At 41.1% G+C, this 13,354-nt stretch overlaps 1 pseudogene; it reads left to right on the top strand.

Annotated features, from left to right (window-relative positions):
* Positions 1-13,099, top strand: part of LOC115286930 — a 125,860-nt pseudogene extending 112,761 nt beyond the window's left edge.
* The last annotated feature ends 255 nt before the right edge of the window (positions 13,100-13,354 follow it).

The following is a 13,354-nucleotide window of genomic DNA, read 5'->3' as shown; positions in this document are numbered from 1 at the left end:
ATAACAGAAGGAATAAATAAAGTACAATGGCCATGTTCTTGCCATCCCTAACGTAGCTACTATGGTTAAGACAGGTAGTTCAGTAGAAGGAATTTAATAGGAAGAGCAAGCCACAGATGCACTGATAGAGCTGAAAGAGGAACCAGGGGAGAAAGGAACAACCCAAAGATTTCCAAGCACTGCCACCCATAGGGCTAGTGGAGCAGCTGGAAAGGAGCTGTCCAAACTCTCCCAAAGAGCTGTGTGCCCGAGGCCACAGAATCAGAATCACAGAAGAGATGGAGCCATCTCCAGAGGACAGAGCCAGCTTGTCAATATGAAGTCTGTGAAGCCACACAGGATGTCATCCTCAGGAAGGCCCCAGGGGTGTACCTGGTGAAATGCTCTGCTGTCATCTTGAAATTTTTAATAATTTTTGAACAAGAGATCTGTTTTTGACCAAGAGATCCAATTTTCATGTTGCACTGGGCCCCGTAAACTCCGCTGACTCTACCCAAAGCAGAAAGAGACTAAGATAATATATCCAGACTGCCCCATCTTCCCACCCTTCTGTCTCCCGCTAGCCTAACTTAAATGGATGCTTTTGGGGAAACAGAGGTGCAGTTTGGAGGATTGGTCCCAAGAAGGAGGGCAGGGCTGGGGAACAGTGGGGAAAAGGCCTGAGACCTCATAGGGAAAGAGCCAGCACACCAAGTATATACGTGTTATCATGGACAGATATTCATTTACATTAAAGATTTAAAAAGTTATAGAATGTAGAACAGTGTGTGACCCTGTTTATGTATATGTGTCTATATTTACATTCATTTTGTACAGTCTGGAGGTGCTATAAACCAAAGTGTTTAAAACAGTGGTAGGTGAGGACAAGTATGGGTTATTTTCCATACTTTTTGTTTTTCTGATATTTTATATACCTGTGTGTGCATTTATATATACCTCTATATAATTTATGCTTACCTATATATGTATGTCTATATACCTATATGCATTTTATATACAGTATATGGTAGTACCATACATAAAATAGCTTTATTTTTTTAATTTAAAGATATACAGAGAGGAAGGCCTGCTTGTAGAATGAGAAATCCTATCTTCTTATCAGAGGGGGGAAGCCAGAACAGAAACGTAGCTATGCATCCACTCTTGTCCAACACAGCAGGAAGCCAAAGTAGAGTGAGGACTGAAGAAAGACCCCTCGGCATGGGTGACCAGGAGCCCCCACCGGGGATGATCTGAAATATAGTTGTCATACATAAGTGAAGGCCAAAGATTTCAAGCTGGAGATGAGGAAATGTAAGCAGTAAATAAAGGCAACTCCCTCCAAAACAGAACAATGGAAGGAAGCATTTTCACAGGGTACCATAGAAGGCAGAGGACAGAGGGATAAAGCTTCACACCTAACAGCCAGGGCTGATGTCGCCCAGACATTGAGACTCTCCCAGAATCCTTTCTGGGGTGGGTCTGGGGAGAATGGAACGGTTTCTCTTGTAGCATAGTGGTTCCTGATATTTCATTTTTTCTTCTGAAAGCCCTGTTAGTAACGGTGGTTGTTTAGGAAGACCAGGGCCATACAGGAATGTGATGAGGGTCACATCTCGGTCAGCCCCCCACCTCCCTCATCTTTTCCTTTTGTACCCGTGTTTGGTTATGCTTCATTTTAATTTTGTTTGAAATCAGGACAATTATAGATATTCTGACTTCCCATGAGCTGGTACATACTCAGTAGAAAAATAGAGCAGAACTTCAGTTTTTAAAACTATCTAATCTAGGTGCCTGGATGGCTCAGTGGGTTAAGTGTCCAACTCTTGATCTCAGCTCAGGTCATGATCTTACAGTTTGTGAGACCCAGCCCCTCACCGGGCTCTGTGCTGAGAGTGCAGAGCCTGCTTAGGGTTCTCTATCCCTCACTCTCTGCCCCTTCCCTGCTCATGCTGTCTCTCTCTCTCTCCCTCTCTCTCTCAAAATAAATATATAAACTGAAAAAAAGAAACTCTCTAATCAGTTCCATACAAAGCAGATGACTTACATATATAATTGGTTAGTTCTTTTAAAAGAAAAAAAAGAAAGAAAACTACAAATACTTTCCTGCTGAATAAATGACTCTTTAAAAAGTTAATTTAGATTTAAAGCTACTCCATTTAAGGAATAATTTCTCAAGATGCTGACCTTGAGGTCACTCACTCTCGGTTTTTATAGTGATTGAATTTTCATACAGATAGCTGACTATACCATGATTTTATAATGCTTCAAAAACCCACTTGAGATACAAACCCCTTTTCTCTTTCTCCAAAATAATAATTATAACAATAATAATAATTATTATTATAATGCCCAGAACTGTTGCCTTGATAGGAAGCAAATGATGCTCTATGGTAAATACTGTTAAGGTAATCTTATGAATGGCTTATGTTGAATGTTTTTCTTTCTTAGCGAAGAAGCTAAGAACCTAGGAAGGAAAACCCTTCAAAGCTCTCTGCATATTAATCCACCCAGTGGAAACTTTGGCAATTCAGCAAGGAAATTCTTTGGAATAAGGATCAGACAGTAGAGTGCTGCTTCAGTTAATTTTATACTGTGGTCTCTAGAAATGCAATCCTAATCTATGTTTACTCATTCTTCTCAGACGTAATCATTAACCCTGCTCTCCTCCTTTTTTGTTAATGCATGTATGAGTCCCACCGGGAATAACCCAGCTTTTTTCTTAATCACCCTGTGTCACATATAAACCTCCCTCCCCTCTCAGAAGAGCTCTGTTTACCCAGCCTTATCACCTACCCACAGTCTGCTCAGCTGCAGGAGACGGTGTGACAAGGGGCCATAAACGTGACACTGTCCTTGAAAGATATCAGTAAAATTTTACATTATTATTCTGATGGGGGGGGACTCTTAAAGAGCAGTCAGATTATTTTATTTTGTCAGAGGTTAAATAGATAATTAATGTGCATCTGTGCCTTTCCACAACCATTTTACACCTGTCTGGTAGAATAAATTATCAACCGTGAAAAAGAAACAGTTCCTTTATTTGAACATTGTGAATAAAATCTTTGAAAGTGTTCACCTATTTCAATGATTTCAAAATCATAAGCATCAGGTTCTTGTTTCCATCATTGTCAAGCTTCAGTTTCTGTCTGATCCATGAAGCGGTGAGTGCCTCCTCCAGGTGCGGGGTACTTTGAGAGGTCAAGATAAACATAGATCTGGAGTTCCTCACCTGACAGCAATACAAGACAGAGGAAAGGGCTGCAGAAGTCTCAACAGAAGGTAGAAGGAACAAGCTACTATTAATAGGGTGTTCAGAGAAAGTTAGTACAAGGTCTTTTGAGTCTTGGACTAATCCTTGAAATATGGGTTCAATGTCAATGTTTGAAATGGCAGGGGAAACAGACTGGTCCTAGGATAAGTAAAGGGGAGACAAATGGGAAGATAGAAGTGAAAAGAGAATGGGGCCAGGTAGGAAACTTGAAATTACATGAAACATATTTTGAATTCAACTCTTCAGACAGAAGAGTTCAGAACATTCTTAAACATGGATACTTGGTGTGATCATAGCTGGGTGTGAGAAGAAAACCTCCAAGAGCAGTGTGGGGGATGGAGTGTCATTAGAGACACCAGTGAGGAGAACTCTGGCGGTGTAGGAACAGAAAGAGATGGTCTGGACAAAGGCAACAGGAATAGAAAATAGCAGGAATAGGAAATAGAGAAGCAAGAGTAGACAGGAGACAGGAGGGAAGGACATTCTCTTTTTTTTATTTTTGAAACAGAGACAGAGACAGAGCATGAGCTGGGGAGAGGCAGAGAGAGCAGGAGACACATAATCCAAAGTAGGCTCCAGGCTCTGAGCTGTCAGTGCAGAGCCCAATGGAGGGCTTGAACTCACAAACCACAAGATCATGACATAAGCTAAATTCGGATGCTTAACCAACTGAGTCACCCAGGTGTCCTAGGAAGGAGAGTCTTTAGACCATGGTGATCAATCCAAGTAACAAGAGAGAGGAGGAGAAAATGAAGATAATACTAAGATTTCAATGGTGGTTTTTGTAATGATGTTATTAACAGAATTAGGAAAGATTAGAGGAGAAGGAATTTTTGAAGAGGAGATAATTGGGCAGAATTAAAAAAAAAAAGAAAGAAAGCAGAGTATCAATGGACATAAAAGTGGAAGTTACCAATGGAGATGAGAACTGGAAGTTGGAGCTCTGGAGAGAGGAAGGGCAGGGATGGAGATTTGGGGATGGCTGTCATTAGGCAATTGGTTAGAATATGGAAATAATTAAATATCTAAGCCTTCCTCAAATTGAATCACATGGAATGGGAGAATGGGAGAAAAATAAGGAACATGAGAAGGATCCACTATAGAGAAAGACCAACCAGAAAAATGTAGTAACTCAAAAAAGATCCTTTTTTCTCTCTTTATTGCCAGTGTGTAAGGGCTTGAGATGTGAGTGGGAGGAAAGAAAGCAAAAGCAATTGGTATAAAAATTCCTTTGTCAGAAGTTTAGTAGTGAAAGGAGAGAGATGGTCAGTAGCCAGAAGGCATATCAGGTTTGAGAGATGGTGTCTTTGTATTAGGAGAATTACATAAATCAGTTTCACTGATGATGCACAAGAGAGAAGCAAGGAGCTAGGATATACTCCTGCATGAGGTGTGGTCAGATGCTACCATGAGGGGGTCATTAAAACCAGTGGTCCCACTTGAAAGGAAGTTTAAGCTTTAGCTATGCTACATTCCTACAAAGAAAAGCAAGAGAGAGCAAGAACGTTGCAAAGCTCTAAAACAGTGCTGGAGGACTTGACCAACAAGATTTTAGATCCCCAAACACCAAAAAAGATGGAAGGGAATGAAATGTAGGCTGCACATGAAGGATCTTGCTTGGAGGAGGAGGCAGCCTCTGAAGAAAGAACCATCAGCTAAAGTGTGTTGGGGAGCAGAGTCAGTTGAAGTTACAAAAGGATTGTACTGGCCCTGAGGGGGAGTGTGATAAGAAATCAGATGAATAACAGGGTTTCTAAGCATCCAACTGAGATTAGAGAACATTGATTTGTAGTGCATCCATTATATATAAAAATTGTACCATGTACATGAGTATTGGCTATCTAGCCAAGAGCTAATGCACACATACAATATTTTATCTCCAGTAATGGTACTTAAATTTTTTTAGTAAACTCCAACAGTCAAACACAATTTTAACTTGACCTCCTTCCTGATTCGGGTGCATTTACTGAACACCGCCTCATTGCCTTTTACTCACTCAGCATTTCTTGTTAGTTTTTAAAAACCAAAAAGAATTGATTTGTTTTCCTAGGCCGTTCTGAAATCACCCCAATCATTAAGTTTTGTTTAGGAGAAAAGGAAAAAAAGAGTTTCTATCTGAAACATGCTTATATTTTTGGCAAGAAAAATAATCTTGTAGAGATACATTCTTGGATTCCGTGGGCTAAAGGTGACCAGTACTATCTTTCTTTGCAAATGATGCACAGCGAACTGGGGGAACATGTTGGCTCTGGGTATTGGAAACCACCTTCATTGTCATGGTTCTGTGACACTTGTCAGACACCTACCTACCTCTGAGCCCTCTGCCCTCCTGTTAGTTTGGCCAAAATCACACAGAAGAGAGGCAAGGCACAGAGATGCCAGGGAGCAGATGGCAATTCCAAAAGCATTTTTCCTTGGGGGCAGAAAAAAAGGTTACAAAGAATGGACTCTGCTCTTACCTAAGTTAACTGAATAGGAAGCTCATGATCTACTGCACCTAAGACAAATGAGTTGGGGGCAGGGACTGTGTTTGAGAGAAGGAAGATGTTCTCATGAGTACTTTCCATTTCTATAACTCTCCTGTAGAATACTAACAAGCATTTATCAGTGAACCTTCACTGCAGACCCAAAATGACAAGCATTTCTTTGTATTGATGGCCCATTAGAGAAGGACCATTGGTTCCTAGGATGTCTGTCTCTAGACCAGTGATATGAAACATTGACACTCTGGCTGAAGAGGTCATGGAAGTCAATGGTAAGGCTATTGATTCCCATCCCCCAGAAATATCTGATTTTCAGTTCTGCGTTTTTAGCCTTCATAATGCCAGCAACCCCAATTTGTATTGCTGGACTCCAGCTCCGACCTCACTGCACATATCTCATTCAAAAGATCCTCCTGGCATTTAGTGGGAGGAGATACTGTTCCGGTTTTTGTGAGGCCATGAAGCAAGCATTAAATCACCAAGCCTAATGGGGGCAGTCAAGGAAGGTACCCACACCTCAGACCTAATTGGGACCAGAATTCAAAGTAGACAATGCAAGGTTCCTTTTCCTCTCTTTTCTTTATTCCACCCCCAGGCATTGTATTTTCCTAGCTCTGCCCTGTGGGCCTCAATATCTGAACAATAATTATTCTTGTTACACTCTTATTGTTATCATCATTACAAGGAGAAGCAGTATCCGGCACTGCATGTAATATTTAGTGCCTTAGAGGGATGTTCATTTAATTATCACACACCCTCTGGATGTATGTAGTAGTCTACTAATGCATTTCAAATGTATTGCAAGTGCATACATGTCCATCCACACCAAAGCTAGTTCTATGTCATTGACTTCCTGTCCTTCAGCTTTATAAGTTGGTGTTTAAAACTGGATAGTGATTTTGGGTTTTGGCCAAGGGATACCAAGGAATACCTTAGAAAGTGACAAACAAGAAGCATGTATCATTCTTCTCAACACATTTCTGTACTTTTGGACACATCCTAACCTCCCTCTTGCCTTATTCTTTCATGATGTCAACCAATATTGGCCATGGAGTGGCCAATTCCAGACCTTCCCTCTTGTCTACACATCTTTCTTGTTACTTATTATCAATAGGAGGAACAAGAATGTCATCTGCTTTGAATGATCAATCAGTAATCCATTTGCCATCTTGAATGGTAGTCTTTTAATTATGCAGTGTACATAAAAATGACACAGTAACATTGAACATGGTTAGAGTCATCAGAATCTATAGATGTCAATTCAACCCGTCCTAGTCCTAATCCTCCAGCCCCCTTGTAACTCACTCTGGATAGCAGATTCTAGACTATTCTTGACTGTGAGTCAATTATCATGGCTGAAGAGGGGTCAGGTCCAAACACTGATACTTTATAATTTCTGATGTTAATGTATTCCAGATGTTAAAGGGGGGGGGGGAGGATGCTTGCTTACATGACCTATAGTCACTTTTGCTTTGACAACCTGAAAAGGGGAAATCCATTTCACTGGAAATCAAGGGAGTATATCAAGTCTGAGGATCAGAGCTTCATGCCTTTGCAACTGAGTAGGACCCAAGGAACCCCATTCTAGTGAGGCATTTCTTCCTTAAAGAAGCCCTCAAAGGGTACAAATGAGTAATAGTATCTATTATCCTAGTATTTTTTCTTTTATAGTTTATTGTCAAATTGGTTTCCATGTAACACCCAGTACTCATCCCAACAAGTGCCCTCCTCCATGCCCATCATCACTTTTCCCCTCTCCCTCACCCTCATCAACCCTCAGTTTGTTCTCAATATTTGAGTCTCTTATGGTTTGCCTCACTCCCTCTCCTTAAATGTTTCTCCCCTTCCTCTCCCCCATAATCCTCTGTTAAGTTTCTCCTGTTCCACATATGAGTGAAAATATATGGTATCTATCCTCTGCCTGACTTATTTCGTTTAGCATAACTCCCTCGAGTTCCATCCACATTGTTACAAATGGCCAGATTTCATTCTTTCTTATGGCCATGTAGTATTCCATTGTATATATATAAACCACATCTTCTTGATCCATTCATTAGTTGATGGACATTTAGGCTTTTTCCATGATTTGGGTATTGTTGAAAGTACTGCTATGGACATTGGGGTACATGTGCCCCGATGCATCAGCACTTCTGTATCCCTTGGGTAGATCCCCAGCAGTGCTATTGCTGGGTCATAGGGGAGTTCTATTGTTAATTTTTTGAGGAGCCTTCACATTATTTTCAAGAGCAGCTGAACCAGTTTATATTCCCACCAACAGTGTAAGAAGGTGCCCATTTCTCCACATCCTTGCCAGCATCTATAATCTCCTGATTTGTTCATTTTAGCCACTCTGACCTCTATTATCCTAATATTAATAGTTCAGCAAGATGTAGAATTTTCTCTCAGGCCAGAGGGTATAATTTTAAACAGTGTTTTAAACTACTTGCTCCTTATGCATCCCACTCTCCTCCATGAAAGAATAATGACTGATAAAGAGCTCATTGTGTTGCACTTTGAAAAGTTCCAGTCAGGAAGGAGAGCCAAACTGGGTTCCCCAATGGTGTCTAAAACTATGTGGTGTCATTGGAAACACATATCACAGACAGGCCTGGCCCTGACATGTGCCCTTGTATAAAGCATGCACTCAGCCTCACATCACAGGTTTCTACATCTGTAACCAAAGGATAATAGAGCTCATGTCAGATTGTTGTTTCAAGGATTCACTAAACTGTGTATTTCTATACAAACATTAGAGGCTTTTTATCATCCCAATTATCCCTCTAGTACTAATACTGCTCCCTTCCAATGGCCTTTTCAAATGCACACTTTATCATGAAGAATGTGTCATCCGGTATCCCAAATAATGTTGGAGGCACTCAATAATTCATGGTTTATATTGCCCTGCTATGAGATTCTGGAGAACGCATGGTATAATGCAAAGCAGACTGAATTAAGAAATGGAAGAGAGGGATTTTGATCTGACTCTACCCCCTCATAACCCAGCTTCAATTTTTCCATTTATCAAGAAGAAAAGATAACACTCTATTTTGAGAAGGTCAAATGAGATTTTTTAAATGCAAGTGTTTTATAAACTTGGACACTACATAAATGCAAATTATTGCTATCAATCCTCTTATAATACTGGAATCTGTACTTTCGGGTACAAAAAAAGCATTAAGTTTTCTTATGATCACTCTCATTAGCATCCAACTGAAAAAAAACCAACATATTTTCTACTAATAAGCCTCTTTGTTTTTTATTTTTTGTTGGAATGACAAGTGAAAGTTATAGGATAAATTGTCCATGACCCTTTTGTCCTGCCAAAAATGGATAAAAGTATTTGAAAACAATAGTACTGGAAAGTCAACTTCCCACTCTTGACTGGTAAAAAAAAATAATTCTTTTATAAAGAACATGAGAAGGGTGCCTGGGTGGCTCAGTTAGTTAAGCATCTGACTTTGGCTCAGGTCATGGTCTTGCGGTTCAGGAGTTTGAGCCCCACTTCAGGCTCTGTGCTGACAGCTCAGAACCTGGAACTTGCTTTGGAGTCTCTGTTTCCCTCTCTCTTTGCCTCTCCTCCACTTGTACTCTCTCTCTCTCTCTCTCTCTCTCTCTCAAAAATAAACATGAAAAAAATATGAGAAAGAGTATCAGTGAAGCATTCTCTTCCATTTTTATCTAGGCATCCTATTGTAGCCTGCCAAAGCCGGAACACACCAAACATGCTAAGAAAAGAAGAAAGGAAGGAAGAAAGAAAGAAAGAAAGAAAGAAAGAAAGAAAGAAAGAAAGAAAGAAAGAAAGAAGGAAGGAAGGAAGGAAGGAAGGAAGGAAGGAAGGAAGGAAGGAAGAAAGAAAGAAAGAAAGAAAGAAAGAAAGAAAGAAAGAAAGAAAGAAAGAAAGAAAGAAAGAAAGAAAAGAGAAGAGAAGGAAGGAAAAAAAGAAAAGAAAAGAAAAGAAAAGAAAAGAAAAGAAAAGAAGAAAAGAAAAGAAAAAAACAAATCCCCAAAGCCAACTATAGCTATGAGATATTAAATCTTGTGTTCAAGGTTATGGTCACAGCTTTGTCATGGCAGAGTCGGAACCAGAACCCTCCTAGCTCCTGATTCTCTACCCAGTATGTTTCTCATCATAGCTCATTACTCCTTAACTAGTGCACAAGTGCTTTTATAGCATGTTTTTCTTGAAATGCAGTGTACATCATGTGATACAAAATGCTTGCTGGTAAAGAAAGGCATTTATTCTAGCCATGGGGCAGGTTTTTTTTTCCCCTGTAGAGCCATGGAGAACATTAAGCAAATTTCATTTCAGATGATTTTCTTTTTTAATATCAAGACTCCCTCACCAAAAGCAAATGCTGGGAAGGGGTAGGAAACCAAACTTATTTATACAATAGACACTTATCCAAGGAACTGGGCTGCAGAAAAATTAGCATGTCTTGAATGATGTTATTCTTGAAATGTCAATCAGTCATTACAGTATTTGCTTTTCTCATGGTATTCTCAAAATGGATTATTGTCCCTGAATTTTTAATAACAATTTAGTGGTTCAAAATACTGACAGTGATGTATGACGACAGCTTAGAAAAAGTGCTCTGGCTTTCTATATTGCATAAACTGAACACAATTGTATCTCTCCAGCCAGTGTCAGAATCATTCTCAACGAAGATAATGTTGAAGTCGTCTGCCAAGAGAAGGTCAAAAACATATACAGAAAATAAATCATGACAAACATGGAATTGGGTAAAGGTTAAGGATCTAAAGACAAACACATACTTGAAAGCACAAATCAGCCCTTATAGAATAAAAATTTAGGCAATCCCACCTCTAGACTCCTAAAAAGCTGGCTTAGTTGCTGCACATATTCACAGAAATATTGCAATATTGAATGGGGTGATGATGGAAAACGTGACTGGTAGAGATGTTAGAAACTTTTAGCTCCTTTAGAGCTTTCTTTATTTTGTACAATGCCTCAGGACTAGCATTCACCTGCTTCTCTGCACTACAGAAATCCAACAGATAAATGAATTGGTTCCAGAAATGTCATGCCAGTGACATTCTAAGAATTGTTGGATAACTTGGTCATAGCCTTGTGGGTAGTGGGCAGAACAAGAAGAGTTAGCTCGTAAGCAAAGGCTTCAGACCCTAGTCCTGGAGGCAGTGCTGGAGCCTCAAAGCTCAATGAGCTGTCACACTGGTTTGTTGTCCCAGCACCCATTCAGAGGGTCCGAACAGTCTGCAGTCACTGGCTCGTGCAAAGCCAGCACCGTGAATAAATATGCTCCATTTGTATGTTCATAGACAAAAGGAGACTTCAGGGATCCTATTCCCAGGGAAGTATTACATGAGCACAGTGGAGCTATGCCTCAATCAACACACGGCTAAAGCTGGAATGTTCTTTCCATCACTTTCTATGGCTCTTTTCTGATGGAATTAATATTTATAAAACCAGTATTTCCCAGAGGAAAGCTCTAATGAAATAAAAAGTTGATACAAAGAAAGGATTAAAGGAACTTAATGCACTCTAGTCTTTTAATACAGCCCTAATAACACACAGCTTGGAGTGATAATTAATGTGTAGACCCAACTTCACCATTAAACTGTAGATTAGTAGAAAATAAGGCAGTTGCTAGTCATCTGCACATCTCACCAAGAGCATCTCATTGTTTTGCACATGAGATATGCTCCATTCACATATGCTAATCTATTGATTGTAAGCTCCCCGTGAGTAGGAACTATGTCTTGTTCTCCATTAAAACCCATAGCCAACCCAAGACCAAGAACAAATTGGGTGCTCTACAAATGTTTATTGAGTGAATAAATGAGTGAATGCCAAACTTATCCCCACGCTACCCTGCTTCAGCCCAGCTTAAATAATTCCTCTTTATGAAATTCCATAGGCTCAATAAATGTAACCTATTTTCATGAGGATAGGCCTCAAAGATCTACTCTAGCAGGCTTTCCACCCCACATATAGCTGCTCTCTCTATGGGTGGGGAAAAAACTTTCATTTGCACAATGGAGCTAATTTTTCTCCAGGTCCTAATTCTAAAATCTTTTTTTTTAATTCTAAAATCTGAATCCAAGCGAATGCTGGATAATTTTAAATAAATAAAGACACAGGTGTTTAACATAAAAAGGGAAGGTGTTCTTTTCAACCACACCCATATTCTATTCTTTGAAGCTACTTTTATATGCACAAAAATGAATAGCCCCCGTAAGATTCTATGTGGGCATAATTCAACTATAACTTCCTTGAAATAAAAGACACAGCTGAAGAAGGTGACCAACATTAACGATCAAAATGCTCGCTCCCATCCTTGAGAAACACAAAGAAAGCAGTGGTGGTTATGGCTCTGGAGCAGTTGCCCTGCACCCCTCTTCCAAGGGGGAGTGGCGAACCTCTGGCCTGTGGGAGCCAAGGATCTTTCAAAGAACCTAGCTGGTAAGCCGGCCCTACAAGTCCTCAATTCTCAAGCTGCTGCCACAAGGTCATTGGTGTCTAGAGCCAATAGATGTGCTCAAGGTGATACAGCAGCCAAGTCTCACTCCAAGAACTGCCCAGGGTGCAGGGACCTTCCTTACCAGACCTCTCTCAGCCAATTACCACCAGCAGTACAGGCAGGAAGCACATCGTCTGGGTCCCTCCCCCACCACCTCTGCCTGTGCACAGCAACAAAGCCCCAGCCTAGGAAAGAGAGAAACCTGTGCCACCCACATCTGAACACAGGTTGCATCCTGGTCCAGAGGGATCTCCTGCTCCACCCCCTGTCACACCACTTCCTTCCCCTGTGAATAACAGAATGTGATCAAGTGGCCCATCTCTGGCTCCTCCTCCCCATCTCACTGCCAACTTCCTGGGGTCCCCAGTGGACCCTTCACTCCCACTAAGGAAGCAGTCAGTCCCTGAGCTGCCACAGAAGCCATCTAGGGCCTCCTCCACCCACCTCAGCCTCTCCCTTACTATATAGTAATAGGCTACCTCCCCCAGGCCAGGACCCCCCAGTCAGAGGCCCCCAATCCACCCATGATCCTAATTGGTGCCAAGGATGCTCCTCCTTCCTGACCACCTCCTTCCTCACCACGCATGGGTCCGAACCCCTGAGCCGAGGAAAGCCCTCATCTCCTCCCTCAAGGATGCCAGCTGGGCCAGCCCCGCCTTCTTCTTCTCCACCCCACCTCTGAGGTCAGAGATTCTATTGCCACTGTCTGTACTTTCTTTGATGATTTTGACTCAAAGTATTCTTTCCATCTAGTAGAAGACTTTTCTGCTCCAGAAGAATATAAGGACTTTCAGAGAATGTATTACAGCAAAACAAACCCAGCTGCCCGTAGAGCCTCGCTTCTGCCATCCATTCTCAGGTGAAGCCTGGCTTGGTCCTCTTCCTCAAGAGAAGGCTGGACCTTCTCCTCTGCTCCAATGGTCCCTTCCATTCCCTTGAAATCTGCATGAGAGCTCCTGACGTGCTTCTCCAGTGAAAGCCACCCCTAGACAGCAAGATCCTCCCCACTCACCTCCATCTATGCATTCCACCTGTAGGATTGGTGGTTGAACTATTTATATTTAAAGATAGTAGGATCTCAAACCCTGCATGCATCCCTCCCCTTGCAAGCCTTACCA

Source organism: Suricata suricatta, chromosome 3 (assembly GCF_006229205.1).
Source record: "Suricata suricatta isolate VVHF042 chromosome 3, meerkat_22Aug2017_6uvM2_HiC, whole genome shotgun sequence".
In the NCBI taxonomy this organism is placed as follows: domain Eukaryota; kingdom Metazoa; phylum Chordata; class Mammalia; order Carnivora; family Herpestidae; genus Suricata; species Suricata suricatta.
The sequence above is the reverse complement of the archived record's forward strand: the minus strand, read 5'-3'. Positions and strand labels throughout refer to the sequence as shown.